The sequence below is a fragment of the Manis pentadactyla genome, chromosome 11, assembly GCF_030020395.1.
Source record: "Manis pentadactyla isolate mManPen7 chromosome 11, mManPen7.hap1, whole genome shotgun sequence".
Lineage (NCBI taxonomy): Eukaryota > Metazoa > Chordata > Mammalia > Pholidota > Manidae > Manis > Manis pentadactyla.
Window position 1 is genome coordinate 48,410,341 of NC_080029.1, and position 17,035 is coordinate 48,427,375.

The 17,035-nt window shown below is 39.4% G+C and overlaps 1 protein-coding gene across 4 annotated transcripts in view; it reads right to left on the bottom strand.

Annotated features, from left to right (window-relative positions):
- The window catches only part of FRMD6 (FERM domain containing 6), a 251,856-nt gene that overhangs the window by 94,315 nt on the left and 140,506 nt on the right, over positions 1-17,035 (bottom strand). For 3 of the 4 annotated variants that reach the window (XM_057488469.1, XM_036917802.2, XM_036917794.2), the window contains one exon: positions 3,172-3,248. The exons of the other annotated variant lie outside the window; for it this stretch is intronic. The gene's annotated coding sequence lies outside the window, so the exon portion shown is untranslated. The remainder of the gene's footprint in view (positions 1-3,171; positions 3,249-17,035) is intronic. 4 annotated transcript variants of the gene reach the window in all.

Below are 17,035 nucleotides of genomic sequence, written 5' to 3' on the forward strand. Positions count from 1 at the left end.
TTTTCTAAGAATTTTATGGTTTCATGACTTACATTCAGGTCTTTGATCCATTTCGAATTTACTTTTGTGTATGGGGTTAGACAGTGATCCAGTTTCATTCTCTTACATGTAGCTGTCCAGTTTTGCCAACACCATCTGTTGAAGAGACTGTCATTTCCCCATTGTATGTCCATGGCTCCTTTGTCATATATTAATTGACCATGTATGTTTGGGTTAATGTCTGGAAACTAATTTACATTCCCACCAGCAGTGTAGGAGGGTTCCCCTTTCTCCACAACCTTGCCAATATTTGTTGTTTGTCTTTTGGATGGTGGCGATCCTTACTGGTGTGAGGTGATATCTCATTGTGGTTTTAATTTGCATTTTTCTGATGACTAGCGATATGGAGCATCTTTTCATGTATCTGTTGGCCATCTGAATTTGTTCTTTGGAGAACTGTCTGTTCAGCTCCTCTGCCCATTTTTTAATTGGATTATTTGCTTTTTGTTTGTTGAGGTGCATGAGCTCTATATATTTTGGATGTCAACCCTTTATTGGATCTGTCATTTATGAATATATTGTTGTGGAGAAAGAGGAACCCTCCTACACTGCTGGTGGGAATGTAAATTAGTTCAACCATTGTGGAAAGCAGTATGGAGGTTGCTCAAAAAGCTCAAAATAGAAATACCATTTGACCCAGGAATTCCACTTCTAGGAATTTACTCTAAGAATGCAGCAGCCCAGTTTGAAAAAGACGGATGCAACCCTATGTTTATCGCAGCACTATTTACAATAGCCAAGAAATGGAAGCAACCTAATGTCCATCAGTAGATGGATGTCCATCAGTAGATGAATGGATAAAGAAGATGTGGTACATATACACAATGGAATATTATTCAGCCATAAGAAGAAAACAGATCCTACGATTTGCAACAACATGGATGGAGCTAGAGGGTGTTATGCTCAGTGAAATAAGCCAGGTGGAGAAAGACAAGTACCAAATGATTTCACTCATATGTGGAGTATAAGAACAAAGGAAAAACTGAAGGAACAAAACAGCAGCAGAATCACAGAACCCAAGAATGGTCTAACAGTTATCAAAAGGAAAGGGACTGAGGAGGATGGGTGGGAAGGGAGGGATAAGGGCGGAGAAAAAGAAAGGGGGCATTACAATTAGCATGTATAATGTAGGGGGGGGCATGGGGAGGGCTGTGCAACACAGAGAAGACAAGTAGTGATTCTACAGCATCTTACTATGCTGATGGACAGTGACTGTAATGGGGTGTGTGTGGGGGACTTGGTGAAGGGGGAGCCTAGTAGACATAATGTTCTTCATGTAATTGTAGATTAATGATAACAAATATTTAAAAAGATAAAAAAAAAAAAAGGAAGTGCTTGATATGTGTTACAACAAAGATGAAACCAAAAAACATGCTCAGTGAGATAGGCCAGATACAAACAACATATTAGATGATTCCATTTAAATGTCTAGAAAAGGCTAATCTATAGAGACAAAAAGCAAATTGGTAGTCACCTGTGGTTGGGAGTAGGAATGGGAATTAACTAGAAATAGGCATAAAAGATATTTGGGGATGTTGGAAATGTTCTCAAACTGGATCATGGTGATGATTACACAACTCTCTAAATGTATTAAAAAGTCATTATATTGTACATTTAAAATAGATTTTATGATGTGTCAGTTATACCTCAATAAAGTTGTTTAAAAAGAATGCTTATTGTTATGCAATTTATGAGATGATCTCCATATCAAAAGTAGCATTCAGAGGCTGTGGAGAATATCATATTCAGCCTGTATTCTTGGAAATGGGCACCCATCTGTCTTTCAGCTAAAATATTCATTATTCTGTGACTCTAATTGTAAATAACCCAAGTACTCCAACTTTCCAGTTGGGTACGGCATGGGGTAGAGCACAAAGGTGAGAAGCAGAGGCACTGGAAGATGTCAGCCACAGAAAAGAGGGCACAGAGGAGGTGAGCAGGCTATTCTGTCTGTCAAAGTCAGTATACCTGTGTGGCCTGATCTCTTGAGAACCAGCATCCAGTATACCCATCTTGCCATATCCTGTCTTGGCCAACAGTCTCTCTTTGCCCCACCTTCCCCCACTCCTGCTGTTTCTTGATTTCCAGCCTTCCCTGGGCCGTGATTCTCCATCTACTAGTCCCTCAGTCATCTGTGCACCAGGGTATCTGATCTAGCTAGACCTTCTTCTGAAGTGTCTTAACCACTATGTAGCAGTTCAAACCAAGGAAAACCCTATCTTTCAATCATTATTTTTCTGTTACTTATATAACTTCTTTCCAGGTCTCATTCACATATACTTAAGGAGCTAAGATTATTAATTTGCAATTAACATTACTGAAGAAAATAAAGATGGGTGAGAATCTCAAGGAATAATAAAGTTTGCTGTAGGACTTGATGGGTTAAGGATAATTCTCCTCACTTCATCCAGTCCCAGTATTTCAAAGTAAAATTATCATGAGAGAGAGTGAGCACTGTTATGCAGTAAATGCAATAGACTCCTAATACTGATGGCTGCAATTCTACAGGCATACAAAAAATAATCAGAAATCTGTGAATCAGATAATTTGGTGTACAGGACTTATTTAAAGTAAAAAGTCTGTTTAAAATCTACGTGAAAGTGAAAAAACCTGTCTGTCAGTTGAATAACTTGGACTTTGAATTATATATGTTTTGTTCCTATAAGAAGCTTCTGGTACTTTACAAATAATAGTTAATAATTACTGATTATTGTGATGTTCCAGGCACCTTATTTAGTCTTCACAGTGACCCCATGATATAGGTACAATAATTACCCCTCTTTTACAAATGAGATAAATAAGACCTAAAGAGATTCTCTGCTCACAGTAACAGTTGATGAGGAGCACAACCAGGTTCAAGTCCAGATCTAACTTCAAAGCCAGTGTACGCAGTCACTACACTAAACATCTAAATAGATGTCATGGTATCTTCTAAAAACTATCACCATTATTTTTACAAATAGAAAAGCCACAACCAGACAGGTCATATGACTCACTCCACAAGAAGCAACAAGTCAGTTCTCTGTAGATTCCTGTCCTTGAGCCATATGGGCCTCCACTTCAGTGCTTTATAAATTGCTTACCAGGTTATGACTCTCTTGACTAGACTCTTGTCTTTTATAGGCTACTCACCTGAATTCTAGCAATAGGTTCTCCAGACAGTGAGAACATTTCAGAGACTCTTCACTTGCTGGAAATCACTGGAGTAGCTGAAAATAAAAGGACCGTTTGTGTTTAGGTTACCAGGTTATTAGAGTTAATTAAGTAGCAGTTTTGTTTGGTTTATATTTAATGCCAAGATTTTGGCATCAGTTCCACTGAAGGAAAAAAATCTCCAAAGGAGATTATGGATCAAGAACATTATCACATGGTGGATATATGCATATGTTTTAAGTAAAACTAGTCATTTAACACAAGATTAATCATTTAATGCAAGATTAATCATTATATATCAGATTCCATTAAATCTCTCTTTGGTATGTTTCAAAATTGTTTATCTTCTTAGTTCAACATCAAGCAAGAGTAGCAGAGAAGACTGACATAACCTGAGAGAGGAATGTACGATTTGCAGAGGAATATACTTCAAAACCTTTCACTAGGAAGATACGGCTGTGGCTATATTCACTGTGCAGAAAACCCCAGTCCTGACACTGATGACGATAGTTTAAGGAAAAAGTCCTAGGAAAGCCTGTAAGATATTGCAGCCTTTCTCATTTTCCCCTAGAATTCTTTGATCAGAAGTTCAAATAATGTTACCAAGTAATTTTCATTTTCCCTCAATAAAAGAAATCTCAAAACCCCAAAACTCTGTTTGGCAAATTAACACAAAATAGAATTGTTGTTTTCCAGGTCTTGGCTCATAATCAACAGCAACTTCCATTAATTGAGAGCCTACTATATAGAAGGCACTGTACTTGACATTTCACATTTATTATTTCTAACTCTGATAACTAAGCAAGTTAGATTTTCTTATTCCTATTTACAGGAAGAAAAAAAAAAGGGTCAAGAGAGATTAGAAAATTACTTCTGACTTGAAATTCATTGCTGTCCATCATGTTAACTTTCTCTTTATCAAACCTTGGAGTACCACCGAGGATTAGATGATTTTGGGCCACTTTAACAAACATTTTTCAGTTGCTTATTTAGTGCCTAACATGAACCCAGGATATGACAACCCCCAAAATAAGACATGGACCTTGTTCTTCAGAAGCTAATAATTCAGTAAAGAGTAAAGGAGATTAGAATTTGGTTCTTAAAAAAAGATGATTCTGACACTTACGAGCTAGGAGAATTTTGAGAAGGGCACAGTTATGAGCTGACAAGAATGGGGGTAGATATTCCTCAAATGAAGTGTGGTCATGATGGATCTGATCGAAGGCATGGCTTGGATGATCAGAGAAGAGAGGGAAGAGCATTCATTCTACAGAGCCCCAGAATGAGGAATGAGCATGGAGAACTCCCTGAAGAACACCGCCTTGAAGAGCACTGAAGAACACTGGGGACACCCACCTGGTCACTGTGACGGGGTCTGTGCTAGGGAGCAAAAAGATTTCAATACTATAGTGATTTACCCTAAGGCATTTCCTGACACTAAAGGAATTCTGTTCCAGTCAGATCCAGGAAATAATTAGCCAGGACCTGTCATGGGCAGAAATATGTCTAATTTTTACCATTATTAAGACAAAATACAAAAGTAAGGAAACCCCAAAAGGGTCATGGGACGAACACAGGCGTAGAAATCAGAAAGTCTGGGTTCTATTTTCAGCTTTAATCATTTGTTCTCTAAAAACACAACAGTAGAAATTACTGAAACTCTTCTGAATTCGCTCCTGCTAAGTGGGAAAAATATATAACCCTACACACACACACACACACACACACACACACACACACACACACACACACACACACACACACACACCATTCTAAATGTACATTCTAAATTTCTAAATTGTTGGAAGTAAGATACCAAGTATTCACAAAACAGATTTGGGTAATGGAAATGCCCCCAAACTGCCCTCTTTCACCCATTTCCAGCACATACAATGCTGGAGACAGGGTGGGCAATAAATGTTTAAAATGTTTGTCATTGTTGGTATTTTTTAGTATAACAGGAGAGACAGCATTAACTGTCTTTATAGTTTTCAAGCATTGATTCTAAATACAATGTAATTTTTTACTGTCATTATTTTCCTGCTACCTAGACAACTTGAAAATTTTCCAATGTGTTTAATTACACAGTTTTAAATTTGTGCAAGACTGGAGTGAGTAATTATTTTAGTGGGTTTCATGAAGGCAGGTTAGCCTTCTAAACAAATTTCCCCAAGCACCCTCGGCTCTAATTTGAACTTTAAAAATTAATTTTACTAATTAGCTGTGCATAAAATTTGGTGCTGATATTTAGCTATCGCAGCACTGCAGTTTAGAAGGGCAAGTGAAAAACATCTCTTTGGGTTCTGAGGTTGGCCTAAAGCAGCTCTGGACAGTGCTTATCTCCCTGGCTAAGCAAAGCTTACCAAAGCCTGTTTCATAAAAGAGCATGGGATAGATAGATACATTCCACAGTGGATAACACCCATACACACTCACCCTATGAATTCATTTTGCTTTTAGGAAAAGGCAGCAATATTAAAAGCCAGGAATGAAGGAGGCCAAGGAGGAAGGTTCAGAAACTGAAGAGTCCAATTTACCCTTTTGTATATCACTCAGGGTCTCCCAGACACTTGACATTTTCTTCTATCCCAATTGGTGAAAAGTATTGCCCTTATGATGTTCCCAAAAAGGGCTAAAGTTTGTAAGTTGGGAAATACCAGAATAAGGTTCACAAATTCTTTGAGTCTATTTTCAGAGCCATTAACCATAGTTCTTGCCATTCTTCTTTTATTCATTTGTTCCTTTACTTACTGTTTCTTGACAGATTGCTACAACAATAGTAAATGCAGTCCTTACATTCAGATGCTCATAGTCCAGTGGGGGAGACAGGTAAGAGGATAAATCTGCTGACGTAGTGTAGAGTGCTGGGATGTGACCAGCAACAAGATGCTGATGGGGCTGGGAGGAGAACACATGGTCAGAAAATCTTCCAGGAAACTTGAGAGTTGGGAGAACTGGGAAGGACAACCAAGATTAGTTCAGGTTGAGAAGAGGTAGTGAGGCATTCTAACTGGAGAAACAGCATATCCAGAGGCCTGAGAATATGTGTGTGGCTTTTAAAAAATATGGAAAGTATAACAGAGCTGGAAGAGGACTGAGTGATTTGCAGAATTACGGCTTTCAGAATTACCAGCCAGGCTCTAGTTTTTGCAATCTCATAAATTGAGTGTTTGGACCTGTGGAATTTAGTAGCTCATTTGAAAAGACATTTTCTTCACTGGCAGTCAGGGAACATGGTAGATGACAGAATGGTTTAAAATGCATAACTCCTAGAGGCAGAGATTTGCAATGTATTCATTTGGTGATAAAACAAGAGCATCATCTACTTTCATTTCTTGAAGCAATTCCACTAATATCACTTTGTGTTGGTTTATTTGAACAGTCAGCTAGCCTTTTCTCATGTTCCACAAAGCAGAGGTGTTGCTCTAATACGTGGAGAGGTCAGCTGATTTTACAATTTGATCTCCTGTTTTTTTGAGGAGCAAGTATTCATTCATTTTCATTGTACATCAAGAAAATTGAGGATCTTATGACAAATGACAAAGCCACAAAATAAGTCAGAGCAGAGAAGAATTAAACTGAAGGACTCCCAAAACTTGGTTTGGATGATCCTTAAGGGTACTGTGAATAGGAGCAAATATCCTGGAACCCATGCAGAGTATGCGTGAGTAGGGAGCTGGGCAGCAGTAGAAGCTGGGTCTGGGGTTGACTCTGCGTAAAGCTCTAGAGCAGGAAATAACTCCATCAGTGGGTACTATAAAAGGACTTAAAGCTCACATATAATGAATCATTTTCACCTTTCTTCTTATAACCAAGGAGGAGGAGTCAGGACTATAGCTACCCCTGTCTTTCATCTACAGCTACCCCCAGCTCCAGCTGGGAGACTGATTTTCTTCTCTAGAGCTGCCCTTAGGGGTCATTTTATCCTAGTTCCATTGGTATAAATACAGTGAGGGGAAGAAATAGCCTGATTTGCACCCTGTTGGCCTGACACTGATCCTTCCTTCTCTCCACAGACTGCCCCACCTATGCAGTTGCCCTTACCTCAAGGGGTGTAGCCTGAAGCTTATACAATTTGTGCAGGGGTCAGGAGATGAGGAGAGGGATGCTCTTTAAGAAAAATAAAAAATTGGATATGCAAAATTAAGTTTAAAAAATCAGTATTTGTTTAGGAAAGAAATTATAACAGGTAACTGAAGCCTCAGAGATTTGAAGTTTTCCTAAAATATCTTCAGGGGAGTTACCAGCTTACATGTGGAAATACATCCCGGTCACAACCTAGCTTTTCAAGTTGCAACTACCGCACTGTACCAGTTGTGGCCACGCCCAGCACTCACAGAGACACAGGCACGTGAGGGACCCGAGGCTTATGCTTTATGGGCTTCAGGGTTCACCCAGACCTTGTGGATTTGTTATCACTGATGAAGGCTGCAGGAGAATGACTTGGATATACATCCTGGTTTGCCAAGAAGTCCCAGGTTATGCCTGTTATTATTCTTCTTTAAATTTTAATAATACCCTTTTCATTCTGAAAAAACAGTCCTGGTTTGTACAATAAATTACATGGCTATTCTATTTATGTCAGTCACCTCTGTAGCCACACAAGCTGAGCCCAGCTGGGGGTCTTCCACTGCTAACTTCAGCATCTTCCTTGCCTTTCCTTCTGTCCCTGCTGGACCTGGGAGAATCCCTGTCTTCCAGTCTTAAAGTGGGTGTAATCACATGGACCTACTTACAGTGGCTACAAGGAAGATTCCTACTGTGTGTCTATCTTTTCAAAAGTCATTATTTTGGCATTATATAAACTAAGACTGAAAAAAAAAGAAGTCATTGGTATTTAAGGCTTCTTTCATCTCATTCTTTCCAAGAATCTAATCCAATAGATGTAGTCCTCTCTGTTAGGCTTTCATGAAGACCCACCCATCTTCTTCAACAGCCTCACAGGGTGGAACAGTAGGACATTCAGGCCTAGTTTAATAGATCACCTGGGAACCTGTTCTTGGGTGAAACATTGCGTCTGAATGTGCTGGGGGAGCTAAGGCAGTGTTACCTGGGCAGCAGCTTGGCCTCAGTAGGTCACACTGCATCAGTTCATCACTATTAGAGAGAGACAAGCAGGAAAGGAAGGCAGGAAAGCTTCACTCCAACATGAAGCTGGCTGGCACAGCTGGACCAACAAGGACAAGAAGACAGCTCTCTGTGGCAGGCTACCAGATGCAGCACATCACTTCAGAGATTTGAGTCATACGTCAAGTGCAAACAACCAGGCTTCCTTTCCCTGCCAAAGTCACATGCAATGTTGAGGTTACATCAAAGAGTTAAGACTTAAAAGGCAGTTTCCTCTGAGTGCTGATTTGAGCACATAAACAGTGGCTTGGTTAAATGCCACTCTGTGTTTAAGGTAATTATACTCAGCCTTGGAATGCGGTGATGTGAAAGCCCTATTGCAGCAAACAAAGTTGATTCAATCAGCAAACTCTGGCAAGTCAACTGACCTGGATGCTGCTTCTCCCTGATTTTACTACTCCCTACTTGGGAAATTCAGAACTTGAGGACAAGTATGAGTACACTGTCCAATTTTCTAAGGCTGGTGCCAGCTTGCAATCAACAACGTATCTGGAACATGGCTTGAGAACCTTGGCTCATGGAAGCTGCTGTCACTCATGTTCTGTGGGAACCCCTGGAAAACAGCTGAGGCCAATGGGTAGCAGTGGCCTGTGTCGATGCATTACCCTGCTTGCCAGATCCTTGCTGGGGCTGGGCAGGCCCAGCTTAGCAAGCCAGAGCAATGCAGCCGGAGAAAGACTGGTGGACGGTGCAAGGCTTCCTGGGAAGGATGACATCCCTAATAGTGAAGACATGATGGCTCTTAGCTGTTGGTTCCAGAGGACCTGCCTTAATGAACCCAGGCAAATGTCTCACTAGTGAATCTAACTTACCCTAAAAAGAGGGCCACAGGAGTTCTTTTGTTCATTTCCACTTTGGAATCATACCTTTCCCCAGGGAAAAAGAGCTAGTATTCACCCCTCTGCCCTGTGTCCTGGCATCCAATCCCCAACTGTGTGCCAAATCAGTGGAACTTTTCTTGCATCTGGGAGAATCATTTCCCTTTATCCTCACAGAACTTCCTTCATAAGTTACTACTGGCAAACTATATTCGTGCTAATTAGCTGGCCTTGATGGATTTATTTCATCCAGTTATAAATTTTAGAGGAGAAATTCCCAGGCCAACTTAAAAGTAGAATTCACAAAACAAGCTGAGTGGAAATCAGGTTTGGATGACCTCCACAGAGCAAGTCAAACCAATACTCAAGGGGTTTGAACACTGTGTTGTGAGGCAAGTCAAAGTCAAATGACAGACCTGGAAGGAATCTCATGGAGACCATTTAGTTCACTCACTTCATTTACGACAAGGGACCTGGGGCTCATAAAGGTGAATTAAATTGTTCTATCACACAGCTATTTCCCAGTTATCTCTGAAAGTGTAAAGGGTATGGGGACACTATTAACTACAGCAAAACTCCTGCCTGTCTTCTGGGACAATTTGGATACAGTAGTCATGAGCAAAGGCCTTATCTGTTTTTCTCAAGTTCATCTTTCTTTTCACCTTCTAACTTTTTCTCATGGAGTTAATCTTATATCCCTAAAGAAAACACATGGAATCCAGCTGATGAAGCAGTTCAGATATTCTAAAAAATATACAAAGTAGCTGATATAATTTTGGTAGGTAGAGCGGACCAGCTATTGGAAAGTATGAAAGCCTGCAAACATCTGGAATGATCTGTGTCCTATGTTTCAGTCATAAACTGTCCATCAGCTATAAACCTTTATGCTCTGAGTCTGGAATGTTCTCTGATCCCCCATTTGTCTTTTCACTACTAAAACAGTCAGGGAAGGTGGTGATGGTGGGAAGGTTTGTGTTATGGGGTATTTGGGAAGAAATCTTTCTCATCATATTTATGACAACTCTTCCAAATGGTATTTTTCTTAAGGTAGTTGGTCTCAGATTTATTAGAAGTGAAAGTCAAGATTTTCTCTTTTCCTTCCTTTTTCTCCTTCTCCTTTTCTTCCTTTCCTCCCTCCCTTCCTCTCTCCTTCTCCCACCCTTCTTCATTGTCCTTCTTGTCCTCCTCTCATTCTTCTCTTTCTTTTTTCTCTTCCTCCTCCTTCATACCTCAAAGCCCAACTGTACAATTTAATTAACAGTCACACACAGTAAATATTTATGGAAGGGATACTGTATCAGCTGCTCACTTGTTGAACTGTGGCCTCCTGTACATTTATTAAAAATTAGTGCTCCTTCATGTTGCTCATCTTTCATATAGATACTATGAATATTCATATTTTAATATAGTTACAAGAAGATTCTTCATTTTATGGAATCAAGATCAGGAAGTTTAAGTATGGAACTTCTGTCATAAGAAATTTCTGTAATATATAAAGTTTAAATGACACCCAAATAACAGTCAAAGGGGTATAAAACCACCAGATGATAAATTATATTTTTTGCCTCATGTGAAATTCTTTAAACACAGGTAGTTGAAGGATCATCTGGACTTCCTTAATATACCACTTAATATATATCTGCATCAGATGAAACGTTAGTTCTTCAGAAGATGTACATTTATAATTGTATTATAATTGCAATGGGTTAAATAATTTGCATTTCAGTTAAATGATTCTGAAAACAAATGACAAGTAATCATCTTCTCCACCAGGAAAAATCTGTTCCTCCAACAGACTTTCCCATTTCTGTAGGTAGCTGTAGCATCTACCTGACTCTGGTTGGAAATCTGGGAGTCACTGTCACCCCTTCTCAGCGCTAACCTTTCACATCAATCCATTACCAAGTTCTGTTGGTTTCACTTCCACAGTATATTTTGCCTCTGCCTGTTTTGCTTCCCTTCTCCATTTAGTCTATTCTTCCCAAGTCACCATCATTTTTGTGCTGGACCACTCATCAGTAGCCCCCAGCCTGGTGTCTCTGCTACAACACTTACCTCTGTCCAATCTCTTCTGCTCACAGTAACCAGAGCAACCTTTTTTTTTTTGCTATAATTAATGTACAATTACATGAACAACATTATGGTTACTAGACTCCCCATATGATCAAGTCCCCAACACATATCCCATTACAGTCACTGTCCATCAGCATAGTAAGATGCTGTAGAATCACTACTTGTCTTCTGTGCTATACTGCCTTCCCTGTGTTCCCCCACACACATTATACATGCTAATCGTAATAACCCTTTTTCCCCCTTAACCCTCCCTTCCCACCCACCCTCCCCAGTCCCTTTCCCTTTGGTAACTGTTAGTCCATTCTTGGGTTCTGTGATTCTGCTGCTGTTTTGTTCCTTCAGTTTTTTCTTTGTTCTTATACTCCACAGATGAGTGAAATCATTTAATACTTGTGTTTCTTGGCCTGGCTTATTTCACTGAGCATAATACACTCTAGCTCCATCCATGTTGCTGCAAATCGTAGGATTTGTTTTCTTCTTATGGCTGAATAATATTCCATTGTGTATATGTACCACATCTTCTTTATCCATTCATCTACTGATGGACATCCATCTACTGATGGACATTAGGTTGCTTCCATTTCTTGGCTATTGTAAATAGTGCTGTGATAAACATAGGGGTGCATCTGTCTTTTTCAAACTGGGCTCCTGCATTCTTAGGGTAAATTCCTAGGAGTGGAATTCCTGGGTCAAATGGTATTTCTATTTTTAGTTTTTTCAGGAACCTCTATACTGCTTTCTACAATGGTTGTACTAATTTACATTCCCACCAGCAGTGTTAGAGGGTTCCCCTTTCTCCACAACCTTGCCAACATTTGTTGTTGTTTGCCTTTTGGATGTTCCATCCTAACTGGTGTGAGGTGATATCTCAGTGTGTTTTTAATTTGCATTTCTCTGATGACTAGCAATGTGGAGTATCTGTTCATATGCCTGTTGGCCATCTAAATTTCTGCTTTGGAGAAGTGTCTGTTCAGTTACTCTGCCCATTTTGTAATTGGCTTATTTGCTTTTTGTTTGTTGAGGTTCATGAGCTCTTTATATAATTTGGATGTCAACCCCTTATCATATATGTCATTTATGAAAATATTCTCCCATACTGTAGGATGTCTTCTTGTTCTACTGATGGTGTCCTTTGCTGTACAGAAGCTTTTTAGTTTGATATAGTGCCACTTGTTCATCTTTGCTTTTGTTACCCTTGCCCAGGGAGATACGTTCATGAAGAAGTTGCTCATGTTTATGTCTAAGACATTTTTGCCTATGTTTTTTTTCTAAGAGTTTTATGTTTTCATGACTTATATTCAGGTATTTGATCTATTTTGAGTTTACTTTTGTGTATGGGGTTACACAATAATACAGTTTCATTCCCTTACATGTAGCTGTCCAGTTTTGCCAACACCAGCTGTTGAAGAGGCTTTCATTTCCCCATTGTATATCCATGGCTCCTTTATCGTATATTAATTGATCATATATGCTTGGGTTTATATCTGGGCTCTCTAGTCTGTTCCATTGGTCTGTGGGTCTGTTCTTGTGCCAGTACCAAATTTTCTTGATTACTGTGTCTTTGTAGTAGAGCTTGAAGTCAGGGAGCGTAATTCCTGCTGCTTTATTCTTCCTTCTCAGGATTGCTTTGGCTATTCGGGGTCTTTTGTGGTTCCATATGAATTTGAGAACTATTTTCTCTAGTTCATTGAAGAATGCTGTTGGTATTTTGATACGGATTGCATTGAATCTGTAGATTACTTTATGCAGGATGGCCATTTTGACAATATTGATTCTTCCTATCCATGAGCATGGGATATGTTTTCATTTATTGGTTTCTTCTTTAATTTCTCTCATGAGTGTCTTGTAGTTTTCAGAGTATAAGTCTTTCACTTCCTTAGGTTTTTTCCTAGGTATTTTATTTTTTTTGATGCAATTGTGAATGGAATTGTTTTCCTGATTTCTCTTTCTGCTAGTTCATCATTACTGTATAGTATTGCAACAGATTTCTGTGTATTACTTTTGTATCCTGTTACCTTGCTAAATTCAGATATTAGATCTAGTAGTTTTGAAGTGGAGTCTTTAGGGTTTTTATGTACAATATAATGTCATATGCAAACATGGACAGTTTGACTTCTTCCTTGCCAATCTGGATGCCTTTTATTTCTTTGTGTTGTCTGATTGCCATGGCTAGGACCTCCAGTACTATGTTGAATAACAGTGGGGAGCATGGGCATCCTTGTCTTCTTCCTGATCTTAAAGGAAAAGCTTTTAGCTTCTCGCTGTTAAGTATAACGTTGGCTGTGGGTTTGTCATATATGGCCTTTATTATGTTAAGGTACTTGCCCTCTATACCCATTTTATTGAGAGTTTTTATCATGAATGGATGTTGAATGTTGTCAAATGCTTTTTCAGCATCTATGGAGATGATCATGTGGTTTTTGTCTTTCTTTTTGTTGATGTGGTGGATGATGTTGATGGATTTTGAATGTTGTACCATCTTTGCATCCCTGGGATGAATCCCACTTGATCATGGTGTATGATCCTCTTGATGTATTTTTTTATTCGGTTTGCTAATATTTTGTTGAGTATTTTTGCATCTATGTTCACCAGGGATATTGGTCTGTAATTTTCTATTTTTGTGGTGTCTTTGCCTGGTTTTGGTATTAGAGTGATGCTAGCCTCATAGAATGAGTTGGGGAGTGTTCCCTCCTCTTTTACTTTTTGGAAAACTTTAAGGAGGATGGGTATTAGGTCTTCACTAAATGTTTGATAAAATTCAGCAGTGAAACCATCTGTTCCAGGAGTTTTGTTCTTAGGTAGTTTTTTGATTACCGATTCAATTTCCTTGCTGTTAATTGGTCTATTCAGATTTTCTTTTTCTTCCTGGGTCAGCCTTGGAAGGTTGTATTTTCTAGAAAGTTGTCCATTTCTTCTAGGTTATCCAGTTTGTTACCATATAATTTTTCATAGTATTCTCTCATAATTCCTTGTATTTCTCTGGTGTCCATAGTGATTTTTATTTTCTCATTTCTGATTCTGTTTATGTGTGCAGACTCTCTTTTTATCTTGATAAGTCTGGCTAGGGGGTTATCTATTTTGTTTATTGTCTCGAAGAACCAGCTCCTGCTTTTATTGATTCTTTCTATTGTTTTATTCTTCTCAATTTTATTTATTTATGCTATAAGCTTTATTATGTCCCTCCTTCTATTGACTTTGGGCCTTATTTGTTCTTCCTTTTCTAGTTCCATTAATTGTGAGTTTAGACTGTTCATTTGGAATTGTTCTACTTTCCTGAGGTAGGCCTGTATTGCAGTGTATTTCCCTCTTAGCATGGACTTCGCTGCATCCCACAGATTTTTTGCTGTTGAATTATTGTTGTCATTTGTCTCCATATATTGCTTGATCTCTGTTTTTATTTGGTCATTGATCCATTGATTTTTTAGGAGCATGTTATTAAGCCTCTATGTGTTTGTGGGCTTTTTCATTTTCTTTGTGTAATTTATTTCTAGTTTCATACCTTGGTGATCTGAGAAGCTATCACCTTTTTGAATTTACTGAGGCTCTTTTTGTTGCCTAGTATATGATCTTTTCTTGAAAATATTCCACATATACTTGAGAAGACTGTGTATCTTGTTGCTTTTGGATGGAGTGTTCTGTAGATTTCCGTTAGGTCCATCTGTTCTAATACATTGTTCAGTGCCTCTGTCTCTTTACTTATTTTCTGTCTGGTTGGAGTGAGTGGTTGGAGTCTGTCCTTTGGAGTGAGTGGTATGTTGAAGTCTTCTAAAATGAATGCATTGCATTCTATTTCCCCCTTTAATTCTGTTAGTATTGGTTTCACATATGTAAGTGCTCCTGTGTTGGGTGCATAGATATTTATAATAGTTATATCCTCTTGTTGGACTGACCCTTTCATCATTATGTAATGTACTTCTTTGTCTATTGTTACTTTGTTTTGAATTTTATTTTGTCTTATACAAATACTGCAGCTCCTGCCATTTTCTCCCTATTAGTTGCATGAAATATCTTTTTCCATCCCTTTACTTTTAGTCTGCGTATGTCTTTGGGTTTGAAGTGAGTCTTGTAGGCAGCATGTAGATGGGTCTTGTTTTTTTATCCATTCAGTGACTCTATGTCTTTTGATTGGTGCATTCAACCATTTACATTTAGTGTGATTATCGATATGTATGTATTTATTGCCACTGCAGGCTTTAGATTCATGGTTACCAAAGGTTCAAGGGTAATTCCCTTACTATGTAAGAGACTAATTTAACTCACTTCATATGCTATTACAAACACAACCTAAAGATTCTTTTTTTTCCTCCTTTTTTCTTCCTCCTCATTCTTTGTCTTCTCCATTCTTTGTATTTTATGAATCGTATTCTGTATTCTTTGTCTATCCCTTGCATGACATCTATTTAGCCTTAGGAATACTTCCATCTATAGCAGTCCCTCCAAAATGCACTGTAGAGGTGGTTTGTGGGAGGTAAATTCTCTCAGCTTTTGCTTACCTCAAAATTGTTTAATCCTCCTTCAAATTTAAATAACCTTGCCTGGTAAAGTATTCTTGGTTCAAGGCCCTTCTGCTTCATTGCATTCTCCTTCACCATGCCTCTCCCTTCTGGCCTGTAAGGTTTCTGTTGATAGCCTGATGGGTTTTCCTTTGTATGTGATCTTTTTCCTCTCTCTAGCTGCTTTTAAAAATCTGTCTTTTTCCTTGATCTTTGCCATTTTAATTATTATATGTCATGGTGTTGTCTTCCTTGGGTCCCTTGTGTTGGGAGATCTGCGCACCTCCATGGCTTGAGAGACTATGTCCTTCCCCAGATTGGGGAAGTTTTCAGCAGTTACCCTCCTCAAAGACACCTTCTAACCCTTTTTCTCTCTCTTCTTCTGGTACCCCTATAATGTGAATATTGTTCCATTTGGATTGGTCACACAGTTCTCTCAATATTCTTTCATTCTTAGAGATTATTTTTTCTCTTTGTGCCTCAGCTTCTTTATATTCCTCTTCTTTAATTTCTATTCCATTTACCATCTCTTCTACTACATCTAATCTGCTTTTAAATCCCTCCACTGTATGTTTCATTTCAGATATGGAATTTCTTAATGATTGAATCTCCATCTTAAATTCATTCCTGAGTTCTTGAATATTTTTCTGTGCCTCCATAAGCATGTTTATGATTTTTATTTTGAAATCTCTTTCAGGAAGATTGGTGAGTTCAGTTTCATTTGGTCCTTTTCTGGGGTTTCTGAGATTTTGGTCTGAACCATGTTCTTTTGACGTTTCATATTTCTATGTGGTGCCCACTAGTGCCCAGAAGCTCCAGTCTCTGGAGCTGCTCATCCCCTAGAGTGAGGTTGGGGGTCATAGGGGAGCGGAGCTGGTGCCTGGTGGGAGGAAAGAGCTGTTTCCTGCCTCCCGTCTACAGTGCCTGTCTCCAGTATCAGAGCCAGTGGGGCAAGCACACAGGTGTAAGCCTCTGTGCTTTGCGTCTCTAGCTCTTGTAGGTGGGGCCTCCCTCTGGCTGGCCTAACACCAGCACAGTGACTGCCGTTTGTGAGCCAGTGCTGTCAGGTCAGGAGGAAGGCTTGGCAGGCTGCGTGTCACAGTGGGGGCCCTCAGAGCTGAGCAGTCAGCCAGGGGGATGGAGCGCCTGAAGCTCCTCAAAGTTCCCAACCTGCTGGCAGAGAGCACTCAGACAACCTTGTCCAGCAATCCATTCTCCCAGGCAGCAAGCTCCGTGCAAACCCCACCCCTTCACCAGCTCTCTCTCTGCTAGGAAGCCTCTCACACCGCCTGCCTTTCCTCTCACTGAGCGGCTGGATGTGGATCCCCTCCT